The sequence below is a fragment of the Anas platyrhynchos genome, chromosome 5 (assembly GCF_047663525.1).
Source record: "Anas platyrhynchos isolate ZD024472 breed Pekin duck chromosome 5, IASCAAS_PekinDuck_T2T, whole genome shotgun sequence".
Lineage (NCBI taxonomy): Eukaryota > Metazoa > Chordata > Aves > Anseriformes > Anatidae > Anas > Anas platyrhynchos.
The window spans coordinates 65,660,186-65,675,175 of NC_092591.1; the positions used below are offsets into that span (position 1 = coordinate 65,660,186).

At 35.7% G+C, this 14,990-nt stretch overlaps 1 protein-coding gene across 3 annotated transcripts in view; it reads right to left on the reverse strand.

Moving 5' to 3' along the window:
• GALNT18 (polypeptide N-acetylgalactosaminyltransferase 18) overlaps window positions 1–14,990 on the reverse strand; it is a 242,093-nt gene that overhangs the window by 134,185 nt on the left and 92,918 nt on the right. The window lies entirely within an intron of this gene.

Genomic DNA, 14,990 nt, shown 5'->3' on the forward strand with positions numbered 1-14,990 from the left:
ACAATCTCATCCAGTATTCCCTCCAGCAAAAAAAAAAAAAAACCAGACATTGATTTTCCAGTTGAAGCTAAAACAGAAGGTTGCCTCAGTTTCCTATCCAATTTCACCTTTAGCAAAAGATGAGTGCTTGCATCTTTACAGCTACTAACCTCATCACTCCATGACATTAAATATTACAGAACTTTCTATTAAAAATGAAAAATAAACTAGTTATCTAATTCTTAGCTTGTCCTTTAGTGGTAAAATATCATCCATCATGTGTTCAGGTAAAGAAAAAAAATGTTCTATTCAGGATCTATTTTCTAAAACTACAGGTAAATTTGGCATGTAATTCACATATTTTAAGTGATCAAAGCACATAAATGTCTTCAGCCTCAAACTGTAGACAAAACCTTCCAAAAATGAAGCCTGCAGTTACTGCTTAGCTGACTAATAATTAGCACTTGGCAATAATTAGCATTGATAAAGCAGTATATTTAAAAAGAGCTGAAACCCTTTAAATAAATGTTTTTAATATGGTCTGGAAGAAGGATTTTTCTAGTTTAGCTTTTCTTTCTCCTGGTATTTATGTTGAAAAACTAGCCTTCACCAGAAACAGAGAAGAAATGCTGAAAAAGTAAATGAGATACAGCAACTGGAATGAAAGAGCCTCAAGCACAATGCAGCTGCACCTACCTAGCAGCTCTCTCCACAATCTGTTCGACACTGCAAGGCTATCAAATCAAAACTGAACATCTAAGAAAACTCCAACAGTTCCCTCCATACTTGGAAATCAAACTGCTAGCTGGGCCGACGTGTGTATTCATACAGTTTTGTAGGTGCTGCGCTTGTTTAAATCATTGTAATCTGCAGTTTTAAGAAGATCAAATGGAGTAACACACAATTCAAAAGATTATCATCAGCTCAGAGTGTTTACAAAATGGAAAATGAGTTGCGAGTAGAGGAGGTTATGAATTATACAGTGTTTCTTGATTTCACATGCTGAAGAATAACCTCAAACAGACTTCTTGCTTGCCTATAACAGAAATTCTGGCTCTGCTTCTTGACAGCCACAGACAGTAACAGACAGCCCCATTGCAGCATGTCTTTCCAGGAACCCAACGGCATGTGCCAGCTCCATCCTGTCCCACATTCCCCTACCTCAACCAGCAAACACTCAGCTAGGCCCTAGACCCCTGAAAATCTACACTAGGTCAGCCTCATGAAAACATCACACAGTGGAGTTTATTAGGATGACATGGGATTCCAGTCAGCACAACTGTGCATCCCTGTTCTTAAAACACCTTCTTAATTATTATATATATAGATGTGGATTTTTTTCTTGTTGTTTGGTTAAAAAACAAACCAATAACAAATCACTTCCCCATCCCCAGAAGTGCACAGAGGAGCACACCAAGACAAGGTAGTTTTGCTGTACAAGGACCACATGATACATACAGCTTGTTCTACTCCAGCTGCGCTTTACCCATGCCTCTCTCATCAAGAAAACAAACACTTGAGAAACATGACAGATTTGTGATATATCCCTTCCCAACCCAGTAGATCAATACAAATCAACACTCCATAGTTATAGACATTGGAATAAACTTGCAGAAACACCTCTGAAAGCTGAGCAGCTCAGAGGCTGAGTATGCATCCATTCTCTTCCCAAATTTTTTTTTTTTTTTTTAAGAATAATTCATGATTCCAGACAGGTTGACAACTTATTGAAAATGGTTCTTCTTCAGCAAAGTGCTTATTACTTACTGTGTACTGTCTTTATTACATTGATACTGACATTTAACACTCAATAAATCTGCAGCCATTTCATGAAGCTCTGCTTTACAGATAAACTCCAGACTCTTCCTTTTCTTTTAATATTTGCTGAGATTTTCCAGGGAGCAGGAGTTCCATATCTGGCACTTCATTAACATGCAAGCCACTTTCAAGACGAGTAAAGAAGAAAGGTAAAATTTTTTTTACCTTTCAAAAAATTTTGCAGCTCTTAACACACAAAATCCCCCCCAAAATGGGAGGTTCAGGCGGGATATCAGGAAAAGGTTTTGGACCAAGAGGGTGGTTGGGCACTGGAACAGGCTCCCTGGGGCAGTGGACACAGCACCGAGCCATCCAGAGTTCAAGAAGTGTTTGGACAAAGCTCTCAGACACATGATCTGATTTTATTGTATTTTTGGGTGGTCCTCTGGGGACCAGAGCTGGATTCGATGATCCTTATGGGTCCCCTCCAACTCAGATATTCTATGATTCAATGCAATTAAATTGCATGCCATTCCATTTAGCTGTAGTTTGTAACCTCACCATTAACAGTCCTTGTGAACTGAGGGGAGAAGACTGACAGCAGTCCCAGCCAGATTTTCTGGTGTAAATTCACCATGAGTACCGACGGGGAAGGGTCAGGGGATGCTACTGATTGACAGCTGTCTCTCTCCCAAATGGGGTGACATAATAATTTCTGAAGCAAGGATTGCTGCACAAAAGCAATACTGTATTGCCCAGAAGGCAGAGCATCAGTGCACAGTGGTTAGATAGGTTCTGAGAGAGATGACTTTTACACTCAGACTCAGAATCCTTTTACCCCAAGGGATAATGCTCAAATGACTTTCAACTGCCAACAGAGCTCCCTCAAGCAGAGCACTACAAAGGAGCTAAGTACTTTGAATTCACTCAGATAAAAGAGGAGAATTTGGCTCACTTAAGGTGGGAGCACACAAACGATTCCAGCAGGCTTTTTATTCAACACCTAATTAAGTTACTGACAACTGTTAACAGAATTAAGCCACAGAGGCAATTTCCTCCCATGTTTTTTTCATTTTCTTCTAGATGCAAAAAATAAGTTACATACAGTTAATTTGAGCTACACTAGATTTTTAGAGAGGCCAAAGAGAATAAGGGCATGAAACAGAGGGTCTGTCCCTTTCAGGTGGTAGTCAAACAGATCCCTTCTCTCCTTTTTTAAGACAGGCATACAAAAGGTCAATGGTGGTGGAAGGTGTCTGCTGCCCCTCACAGAGCACAAAGCAGTAGGATTTTCATTAATTTAGAAAGGAATGCACTGGAAGAGAAATGAGACCACTGAGGGATGAGCAATGGAAGCTGCTTAAGGATTACTTCCCCCAGGTGGTTAGGATTTGGAACAGGGGTGGCAAACCACACAGAGCAGAGGTTAACAATGTCAAAGCCAGGATCTCCAGGTCTAACTAGAACAATGACCCCCTCCAAAAAAAAATAAATAAAATAAATAAAAAATAAAAAAGAGAATCACAGAATCATAGAATCATAGAATATCCTGAGTTGGAAGGGACCCTTAAGGATCATCAAGTCCAACTCTTGACACCGCACAGGTCTACCCAAAAGTTCAAACTTTTGAGCCCCAAGCAGAAAGAGAACTGTAGTGAAATTAAGAAAAAGTCCAAGTGTGTAATCAGAGGAGGATAGGGTAGGGAGCCAGCTTCCTCAAAGAGGTGTGAGTTACTAGAGTAACAGAACTTTATTGCTAGCCTGCAGAGTCAAACAGGGCTGGATGACACCATACCAAAATGCAGTCATTATTCCACGATACAGGAGAAGGGAAGAAGGGATTTAAATCTTCATTTCCATTGATTACACAATACAGAGACTTTTTTTTTTTTTTAATAGACTGTAGTAAATGTTCTACTGCTGTCTCTGAACCAATAGCCTATTTGAAAGAAGCTTCAGCCTTTCATCTTCTCTGTCAGTTGGGAATCTGAAAACCACACTTCTGGATTCTCAGCTGTTGGAAACTGGCATGGCTCCAGCAACAAAAACAGCCCAATTCTCACTAGGACTGCAGATGATTTGACCCCTTCACATACAGGACGACACTGAATGAAGAGTGAAATGTGACAGTTGATGAATTCCTTGGGGTTAGCTTCCTTCCAACTCAGAAATGGAGCATATGCAGTGCTTCATGCATGCAGTGTTTGAGAAACCAACTTCTGTTATTTTATTGTGAGCTTTCTATTACTTAGCAATACTTTTAGTCACAAATACCTAAAATCATTACAACTCCAGCTTTCCTTAAGAAAACAAAACATCTAGCAGTCTGATTGCAAAGCAAATCTGCAGATCTTAAGACAGATAATGGAGAGATCTCACAAATGAAAAATGCATCGTCGTCTCAATGATTTGAAATTGTCCCTTTTTGGATCAATTTTGTGATTCACGTATTTGACTTAAAAATGCTTAGAATTGGTAATGCTATACATACTAATCACAATATTTCAGTTTGGCATGCAACTTGCTTACATTTTAGCACTAAATTTGGGTCTAGAATGTAAAGAAATTAAATTTAGCATTACTCCCTCCAAAAGCCATTTTTAGCTTTTAGTACATTACATGGCATTAATATGCCATTAATGGGATGTGTAAAACCACTTTCTGCCTCAGGGAGATTCTATAATCCATTCTCTGAAACAAGAGCATGAATGTAACTGAGAAGTTTTGCATACTGGTTAGTGTCATCTTTACTATTTACTCATTCATCCTTGCCAGAGTTCTTACTTTCATATGTCTTCAGATACATCCTTCTTCCTGCTCCCATCACAGCAGTACCTTTCTGTACCTTCCCATTCTCTGCTCTCGTCCAGTCTCTCTTTAGCCATACCTTTTACCTCAAGAGGAACACTCAGGGCATCCTGTGCCAGGCAAGACCATTGCAAATCTTTTTTTTTGCAATGCATGCGTATGCAGTTCACAGCAGATTGGGCAACTGCACACTGACTTTCTGCATTGCTATTTATTTGTTATTTATGGTGCAGCAGGACAAGCAGCTTGTCAAACAGAGCTAAAACCATTTCAAAATGTGTTCCTGGAGAGGGCTCATAAACTAATCCAAGCCCACATAGCAATCATTGTGGGACAATGTTCAACAGGCCTGATTGTTGACCATATGAGAAGCTCTTTATTTGTTTCAGCACACCCTCTTCCACCACAAGCACTAAGTACTGTTTACTTTTAAAACCATATTTGCTGCAACAGGCCGTGAGGCAGATTTACTGCCTGTTTATACCACCCTTGTGTTGCTGCTTTCAATGCATTCTTTCATTTATTTCAATTAATTTTCGCAACCTCCTTACAAATACAATTATATTATCACTGCATTTAGCAACACTTCACATCCAAAGATAATCCACCTAGTATACAAGGAATGTGATTATTGTATGATTTACACAACAGTGTAAAATAAAAATGTTATTGTGTGCAAGCAAGCTGTCATGACACAATCACCAGCAAATTCATTAAATAAAGCCTTCTCTACTTTTCAGCCAAAAAAGTGCATTGCAACAAAAATTATCTGAAAGTTGTGGGGACAGTTCTATTTGTAGTAATTCAGCCCTGTACTAGTAATTACACTGTCCTGCACTATTTGTAATAATTGTCTGCAGCATGCAACACAGTATAAAATAAGTATCTACCTGGCTCTGTACCTCTACTTTCCAGAGATGTGGGTAGCAAATGTATTGGTCAATATTAGTGCCAATAACTTAACTCGTTATTCTATAATATCAATCTTTTTGATTAACAGACAGAAAAATATACTCCAAGGAGAGAATGTGTTCTATAATTTCAAAGACAGAACTGACCCTAAAACACAAGAGAAGATACTAAATGAGTAGGATAGCATACTAAGTGAAGCATTAATTTTAATTACCTTTAATTTTACCTTATAAAATAAATATTCTGTAGACGTATCTTTCAGCAAGAGAAAGTGATTTTTAATTTGATAAAATTTTACATGGATTACAAATTTTGCAGTACACATAACAAAGGCATTGTGCTAGACTTTAACTCTGAAGTACACTAACAATGGAGACAAAGCACAGAAATGGATGCCTATTGATTCATACTCCTCTTGGATAATAACACTACTTATTTGACAGTTTCATCTTCTATCATTCAAATAGATTTCTTAATGCTAAAATTTGACATTTTATCAAAAGAGCAAGCTACTAGGTATATTCAAGTAATCAAAAAGCTTGCCTACAAAAGTCTAGCAGGGAGTTCAGCTACATACCCATGCAGTTCAAATATCATTTTAACTCAATTTTGATACCCTCTATGGGAGCATATTCAAGTGCTAAAGTTTATATTGCATGCCCAGTTTTCAAGGTATGGAAATACAGAATTCCTGTATTTTTCTTTTTTTTTTTTTTTTTTTTTTCTTCAGAATGTACAGTTTGGATTGATTTTTCTGATTAGACTATTTTTCCCAAGGACTACATAAGCAAAAGAAACCTTCCTCTGGCCACATATATTTTGCTGTTGTTTTCCTTTTCTAAATTCATAGTCTTTGATTATTTTGATTGTCACTTTCACACATACACTGAGGCTCATCTAAAACACGAATGTGATGCACTAAGGCTCTTCTTTGGCCACCTCACAACAATTTGCAAAGCAATACATTGATTTTCCTAAAGCAAAACCCACATCTAGGAAGTTTCTTTTTTCATGAAACATAGAAAGCAGTCTAACATATAAGTTGCTATTTTACCTGTAACTATAACCTATCAGAAAACCTTCAAAAAAAAAAAAAAGTTGTTGCCAGAATATCATGAGTCACCAGAAAGAACTAAAACTTTTGCTGAAATGTATACAGTTATGATCTTCCATCAAGAGTTATCTTTGAACTCTAGAAGCTAACTTTTGATCAGTGCCCAAAAATGGATGTTTAAATCCTGAACTGGAAAGCGTTAATTTGAGTAGTTTTCAACTGAAGTTAAAATTCCTACCCTGTAGAAAAAAAAGAACAGATTTAAAATCATATGATTTTAAATGACCACCCTGATTACTGGTTGATTACTACTTGAAGAATCAACCTATTCTCAAGCCCTTTTCAAGGATCAACTACAAAAACTCATAAAATACATCAAGGGAAAATTTCTGAAATCCCTGAAAGCATCTGGTAATGTCAGAATTGACTTCTGAACAGCTCTACTCATACAGTGAAAAATATTAAAAAGGAGATGTGTTAGAATATGTCTACATATCCATTTTAAAATAATGTTGAACTCAGTGAAATAAATCTCTTCGTAATCAGTAATGCTTTAAAAGCTAAATTACAGCTAGAGTTGTAATGAAGAGATAAAACTCTGAATAAGAATCAAAATTAATATAAAGAAATTAAGTTACAATTGCTTGAGGAGAGGGAATTATCTAACTTTATGAGATCGTTACCAAAGGCAAATCATAGTAGTTTCACAAAACTCTTGTTCAGAGCCTACTTGCCTTCTAACCTCAAAATATCCAAAGCAGAGTTTCAGTAAATTTTTGGATTACACAAAATCTGATCTCAGCACTTATATTATGATAGACTGTGTCAATTTGGAGGTAATTATGTACCTTCCAAAGTACTGAAAACACTCCTGCAGGGTACACAAGAACAGCATAAATTAATTTAGAACGTCTGTTAAACCGTAGGATCTTTCCTATTATGTAGCAGAAACACTAATGTGCTCTGTGCTTACATGTATGTAAAGATCCAACCTAAAAGTTCGTGTGGATTTTTCAAGGGAATGAATCTCAAAGAAAGTTATCCAGAACAAACATGTCCACTTTTCATAAATGCAACCAACCACTAAAGAAATAAACAAAGTGGTGTATGCAAAATAAATATAAATCTTGACACTGTGATATCATATCTTTCTCAGTTACTGAGAAAATGCTAACACCCTCATCCTCTAGCCCAAATTAAATCATGAACTCTCACACATTAAGATCAGTAATGGAAAAGCAATTTGCAAATTTTCAACTAACTACTGAGTGGCAGGCCAGCACCTGCCAACTGGAGTTAGCATCAGAGCCAGCGTATGCTATACAGTATATATCAATTATGTCTTCTGAAAACTATCCTTCCTTGAAAGGTACATGAAAACTAGTCTAGGATACCACTGTGGGTTTATTGTTTCTCTGTAATACAACTCTAAATATTATCTATTTCAATGGATGGCATTATTTAAAATTTATATTAGGTATGTACTGTTTACTCCTTTGTCTTCCTAAAACATCACAGATGTCAGACTGTCACTGATCTGGACATCACTGCATTGAATCAAAGAGAATAACTGGATGCAAATCCCACTGACAGTAACAGTAAAATTCTTAGGAGGTGCTGAGTACTGAAAGCAATGCAAGATCTGAATACTTAAGCTCCCCGAAAACAAAAACCCACCAGGTTTTTGGGGAAGATTTTCAAAACACTACTTTTGTGAAAAAGCAGCTATTTCCTAAGAGTCAGCTATATTCATAAGCTATTTTATTTTCTATACATTTTTTTTCTCTGCAAAAACAAACATGCTTTTCATTAGTTTATTTATTTATCTAATTTTCTGATATTGCACCTTCTTCCTTTTTTTCTTCTCCTCCTAAAATGCCTAGGCCAGAGATTTCAAAAACAAAATGAGATGGCATTGTATAAGAGCTAGCATGGATGTCACATTTATTAGTAATTGGTGCAGTAATCTACAGTAAAGCTTGCTTATTTGCATTTCAAAATTAGAACTTGAAATTTGGAAAGGATGAGAAATCTTTTCGACTTTCCTTTTTTTCTGTAATTTGTAAGAATTGAAGACATGCAAGTTTAACTTTCTTCATTATTCTGAATAGTATTTATGATATTAAGTACATGCTGAAAGTATATGATATGATAGTATTTCACTATTGGGTAACTCTATAAAGAAACTAGTATTTCTGCTTTAACTACGTATTGTTACCTTGACCTCCAAAATAACTCTGTCAGTGCTACATAACCTATGTCCTACAGCTCAGTATCACAAGCTGTTTTAGACAAATAGCATACACAAATTCAAAAGAAGAGCAGATACTTTCAGGTTCATTGAATGCTTATTTCCAGTGCATGTGGCATCTGCCTCAGCAATTCCCTAAAGTACCAATTGCTGAAAGCCCTAAGAATATTCCGGGGAAATTATCACTTAACAGATTTTTTTCTTTCCTCCATAAGCACTGACTGCTGTCAGAGACAGTGCAATAGACTAGAAAAACCTTAGTCTGATTAGCTGTGTTTTCATTATAAAACACATACATCATACAGTGTATTGCGTGCGCATTGTATTAATTACACAAGGCATATATTATCCTATACACTGACAATTTCAGAAGCAAGTAATTCTTTATTTTTTGTTTTGAAAAAAGGTAAAAAGTTAAAAGAAAAAAAATTATTATAGTACAGATTATGACAAAGGTGCTAACCCTCGCAGCTTTTTGCAGCGTTTTACAAGAAGCTCAATCTGCTTCTGCTTGGTAATCGATGCGCATGGTTGTTTGTCTTGGTTTCTGACACTAAGAGTCGGATATGCAAAAACTGTAGCTGAAGTCCCAGAACTGTATTTTCATCAACAGAAGATTTGGACAGAGAAATGCAAGACTCTTTATTTTTTATGCAACACTTGTAATGCACAAACTAAATACACATAAAGCATTAGTTTTAAATATTTAGATGGACTCATTTCAGGGGGGGAAAAAAAAAAAGGAAAAAAATAAAAATAATAACTATATAAAAAAAACATACAACTAATCTTGTGTACTTGCAAAAGAGGCAAAAAAAAAAAATGCATACACTTTCAATTTGTCTTGGAAGGGATATCAGTGTGCTTTGTTACAGTAGTGAGGTAATATTTAGCTGTATTTGTTACTCTGTACTTTATTGAGATGGAACTTATTAACTATTCATAACAAAGAAGAATTCATTGACAAGAGTCTTAGTACCCAAGCAGAGCATTACATGATCTCCTGCCAGCTTTGAATAAGACATCCTTTTGAATCTCTGCACTGTACTTTCTTAGTGAGGCTGTGCCAGAAGGTCAAAGCATGACAGGTATTAAAGAGGTAATTAATATAATGTTTGATTGTGCCTTACATTCTTTATAAGGTAAAATGTAAGGGCATGTCAGAAAAAGAGGCCAGCTATAATCAGCAATGAGGAACTAATCTGTAGTATGTGCTGTGGTGTTTCAGATCAACATGGATTATATTAATCTGTGTGACCTGCCTGCATGACTCTTACCATGTGACACAGAAAATAGTGAGAGCTGCAAGTTGCCAAAATATGCCTTCCAACTCCTGCAGATTAATGCTTTCACAGAAGGGGATGGGGAGAGGCACTCAGCACAACTTATCACCTATTGAGAAGTGGAACTGACAGCATAAATAAGATCAATTTCCAAGTAGAGCACATCTTACTGAATTTACGTGTCACTTGGGTATGCTTGCATACAAATGCAAGCCAACAATGACTTGCTTTTATGTCCTTCTCCGTACAACGTTCCTTGGTTCTAACGACAAGTTTTGTAACAATCATTTAAAGGTGAAAATGTAAAATTGCTTGATTTCAAAGGGAACTCTCGCTTCCTTGTTGAGTAGATGAGTAGAGGCTCATTGAAGGACTTTCCTGAATAAATTTTGTTCTGAAAATCCCAAGGCCTTTGCTGAACGAATAGTAAGCACCTTTCAGAGGTGGTATGTCAGCAAACCCTTCCTGTTTCACAGAGAAACATACACAGCCAAAGCTGCAAGGGTGGAAACCATACAAATGAGTGTGCTATTTGGTATGTATAAACAGTTTTACTATTAAGTGCCATTAAAAACAGCCATAAAAGCAGCTTTTATTGCAGCAATGTGTTTCAATTCCCAACGTAAGCTTGGTTTATACCTAAAATGTTTTATTGCTCGTAGGCAAACGAGATGACTATCAGCTTCTTGGTGGAACTCCACACACCAAACTCTCTACAATCCAGGAACCTTATTACATGCAGCTTCATGTCGCAGTGGGAGATTTTGAGTAATTTTTAGCTTTCATTTTTAGTACTCACCAACCCCCATCTGAAACAGGTCCAACCATACAATATTTTTCCATATTCAGTCTTCCCTAGGATCCAAAATCCTTGGACCCCATGCTCCAGCTGGGATCTATTTTTAGGGCAGATGAGATTTGTTCCAAGAGTCACAATATGCAAAGAGACCTTGAGCTAACATTTACTATATTTAGTATTATTTCATTGCAAACCATATAGTTAAGGAACATGCTTGGTATTGGACCACTTCTGTGGACAATGCACAATTGCTTCCTATACAAGGACTTGACATTTACCAGACATCTGTACTGGATCTGGCAAAAAAAAAATAAACAAATTGATTTCTACATTTTTCCACTGTATTAAGCCTTAATACAGCAGGAATACAATAATTGCATTTATTTGTGAGAACAGATACCTGATGAACCACTAGGGTCAAAATTCATGCTAATTGCATTCAGGTTCAAACCTACAATTTCCATACTTTCCAGCATAGTAGAAACTTTCCTGCTAGCCTCGTTTCTCATAGTTATAATTTTCAAAATTCATTATTTATCTCTTGGTGCAGAAGAAGCCAGGAAGTTTTTTGTGCATGTGTGAATAATGATCACAAAAGGTAAGCAGAGGGAAAACTCATCTGACAGCTTCCAAAGTGCACAAACACTTTCATTCCATTAGAAATTGCAAAAAACAAAGTTTCTCATGGTGTTGCCATAGGTTGTAAGACATTTACATATGCCCGTAGGTATACCAAGATATACCCATAATTCCAATGAAGGTGCCATGGTTTGGAGAGTCCCAAGAATGTATTAAATAAACTGTATTATTTAAGAGTTTCTCATATTAAAACATATGAAAAGTGCCATTACTATCCAAAACACCTTCTCTGCACAAGCACACTAAGAGATGACCAGTTTCCTTTAATTCTCTAAACTGGGATTTCTCATGGAAAAAAAGAAATAAAAAGGCTATTTCTTTGAAATATATGACTGATTTTAATGTGTGCCTTGATTCCTAGCTGTAAAGCAGAATAATTCCACCTAATTCTGTAGAACTACATGGATGAGAGCCTTGTGAGAACTTTTCTGTCTAAGTAGTAGAATAAATTGTGGGGTATCACTGCATACAGGTGTTATAGGTATGTATTCAAAATGAGCTTGATAACTGATTCTTGTTTGGTAAATTCACAAGGTGAGTAGCACACCCATCAAAAATATGCATATATTCACATGTTTATAGATAAATGTTTATGCTGTACACAAAACCTGTATGAGAATAGTAGGATATACTGGATAAAATTAATTAGAGGCTGATTAGATTTTTATCTTTATCTATGCAATTTAAGGATTTTTTTGTATCATTCATTTTAGTAAAGTCACTTGGATTTAACAAAGCTGTTGCTAGAAGAGTTAAATATACCCATTTCTCACCTGGTGCAGAAAAATCAGATAAATCAGACTCACACATTAAAAAAAAAAAAAAAAAAAAAAGTACACATGCAATGAATCCCTTTGCTTCCAAGAAAGTGCCCTGGGCCACCTGTTCAGAACACTGTTTTTCGTCTGGAAAAGAAGTAGCCAATAAGTTCGCATCTTTTCCTGTTCAAGTCTATGTTAGTTATTCTCAAAGAGCACAAAGAAACCAAACCAAGTAGGTCCGATAAGTAGTGTTTGATGTCCAACTAAATGGTAAAAGAAATGATGCATGAATATGAAAATTGCAATGCAGCTATGGATCACATATGACACTTTCAATTAAGGTTTTATTTAATTAAGCACTTACACATTTTAATAAAACATTTTGCAAAATTTTAATTAAAAGATTTCCAGATTTCTTAGATTTTCTGTCTTCTCCATAAAAATGCATTGTATTTCTATTGTACTTTTTTCATACATTTTGCTCCCACAGATTGCGCTCAAGAGCAATACTTAATTCTGATTCTGAATTCTTTGCAAACTATAAACATACCACATGGAGTCTGCTCTTCTTTTAATTAGAGACATTTGCAATTCAAGATTCTAAAATTAAAAACCATAATGAATTTACATTATTAACACATTCATTTTTTAATAATTCTATTTCAGGAAGACAGGATTGATTCCATCTACATAAATATATCTAGTACAAATTAAAGCAACTTTAAAGCTGAAACTCTCTCTGTAATTTAAGTAAAACCTAAGCAAATTCCTACTGCAAATTTCAGCATAGCAGTTTCATCTGGCAATGCTCACCTTCCTGGTATTTATTAAGAATGTTCAGCTATGGTACAGTAAAATTGTTCATGGCACGTGCTTATACTAACAACAATCATTTTAAAAATACCTCATCTCTGAATCGACTTCTGTTCATTTTTATTTCTTTCTAAAATAATTTTCACTCTGACTTGGAATTCTGACTCTTAAATTGACCAACTACCTTTGGAATTGAAACAGCTTTGAGGGCAGGTGTGTGTGGGGTGCAATGCAATTATAATATTTATTCTTGGATGCAGCAGACATGTAGAATGCTGTTTTGGTAGATGATTCTGAGATCCACCAGGAATGATACTCAGCACAAAACATGTGGCTTGAGATAACATTTCAGGCAAAGGAAAACAAACAAACAAAAGGAAAAGGGACTAAACAGTAGACCTGACAATTCCAATCATGCTGAAGTACTGCATAATGCATTTCCTTCTTCTAGAACCAAAAAAAACCACTCTTGAAATAAATCCACACTTCATGGACTGCTTTAAAATTATTACTACTCTGACAAAAGACACGTATAAAAACATGTATTTTCTTATGACATTAGCAGTTTATAATCTGTTAAAATGCATACTCAATAAGCAAACCTCTTTAAAGCCTGATGTCTCTGTAACACTACCAGAACAGGAGGTAACCCAATAAGATACTCTATTACACCAAAAAGTTAGCTGGTAACAAATAATCCCTTCAAACTTTCTCGAGATATCAGTTTAGAGATTCAAAATTAATGGAGTTACATACCTCAAATTTATTAATACCTTATAAAAACTCATGTCAAACTCAAGGTATACTCTCAAGGTATAAAAGTCACTAGACTAATAGAGTAAGGCCTCAGTCTTACAATGCCATTAATTAAATGTGGTTGCAGTTTCAGGTTAGTAACTCTGCTGATTGGCTTTAAGTGTTGTCATGTGTTGTCATTTAATTGTGCTTGAGAAGACTGAATGATATGTACTAAGCTCATTAGAAAGTAACTGTAGTATTAGCTAAAATACAAGACTAACTATAGTAAAAATGTCATATTATTGTATTTCAGGGGCAATTTTTTTACTTGAAAGAAAACAATTCAAATTGCTTTGTTTTCCATTCCTAGGGCATTTCACAATTTCAGCATTTACAACCACATCATTTCCTTCAACAAGGCCTAATGTCGCTCTTGAAGCTCTTAAGGAAATTTTCTGAGGTTTCATTCACCAAAAACACAAGGGATTTGAGACATAGCATAAATATTCCAACAGTTTTGCATTTCCTATTAAATAACAATATAGTTCTATGCCATCCAAAGCGAGAATAACAGAGTATGTATTCTCATCAAAATGGAGAATTTTTTTTATTTTTTTTAAATGACATCCTTGCTTTATTATTTTCACTATAATCCATAAAACAGGTCAAACCGTTTCCTGTCACAGCAATGACCTACATTTTCATGCTTTTAAATTTGTCTTTTACTTTGTATTTCTCAAACACAGCCTGAAGACTACGTTTGTTAAAAAAGCAGGAATACTTTGTGGGCTAAGTCCATTTGTGAATGACAGTCAAAGAGGAGTGCTAAATTACTTGAAAAAAAATCAAAGATGTTGTTGTCCGTGGGCTAATTAATCCAGCTTCCCAAGAAGCTCATTCTTTAACCAAATTCATGTGCACTTATCGGGTGTCAAACCCTATCCTGATCTAACCCCTAAAGCATAATTAAATACAACATACAAGATCCAAGGAAAAGAACAGTCCTCTCCCTACTTTTTTGCTATGTATTAAGGTTGGACCTGATGATTTTGAAGGTCTTTTCCAACCTAAACGATTCTATGATTCTAAGACTAATAGCTTGATACTATCAGCAGTGTTGTAGCTGTTACAGAACCAATACCACGTTTCTTACGTCAGAAACTATGTACACGTAGTGCAAGAGATGGAGTCCAGA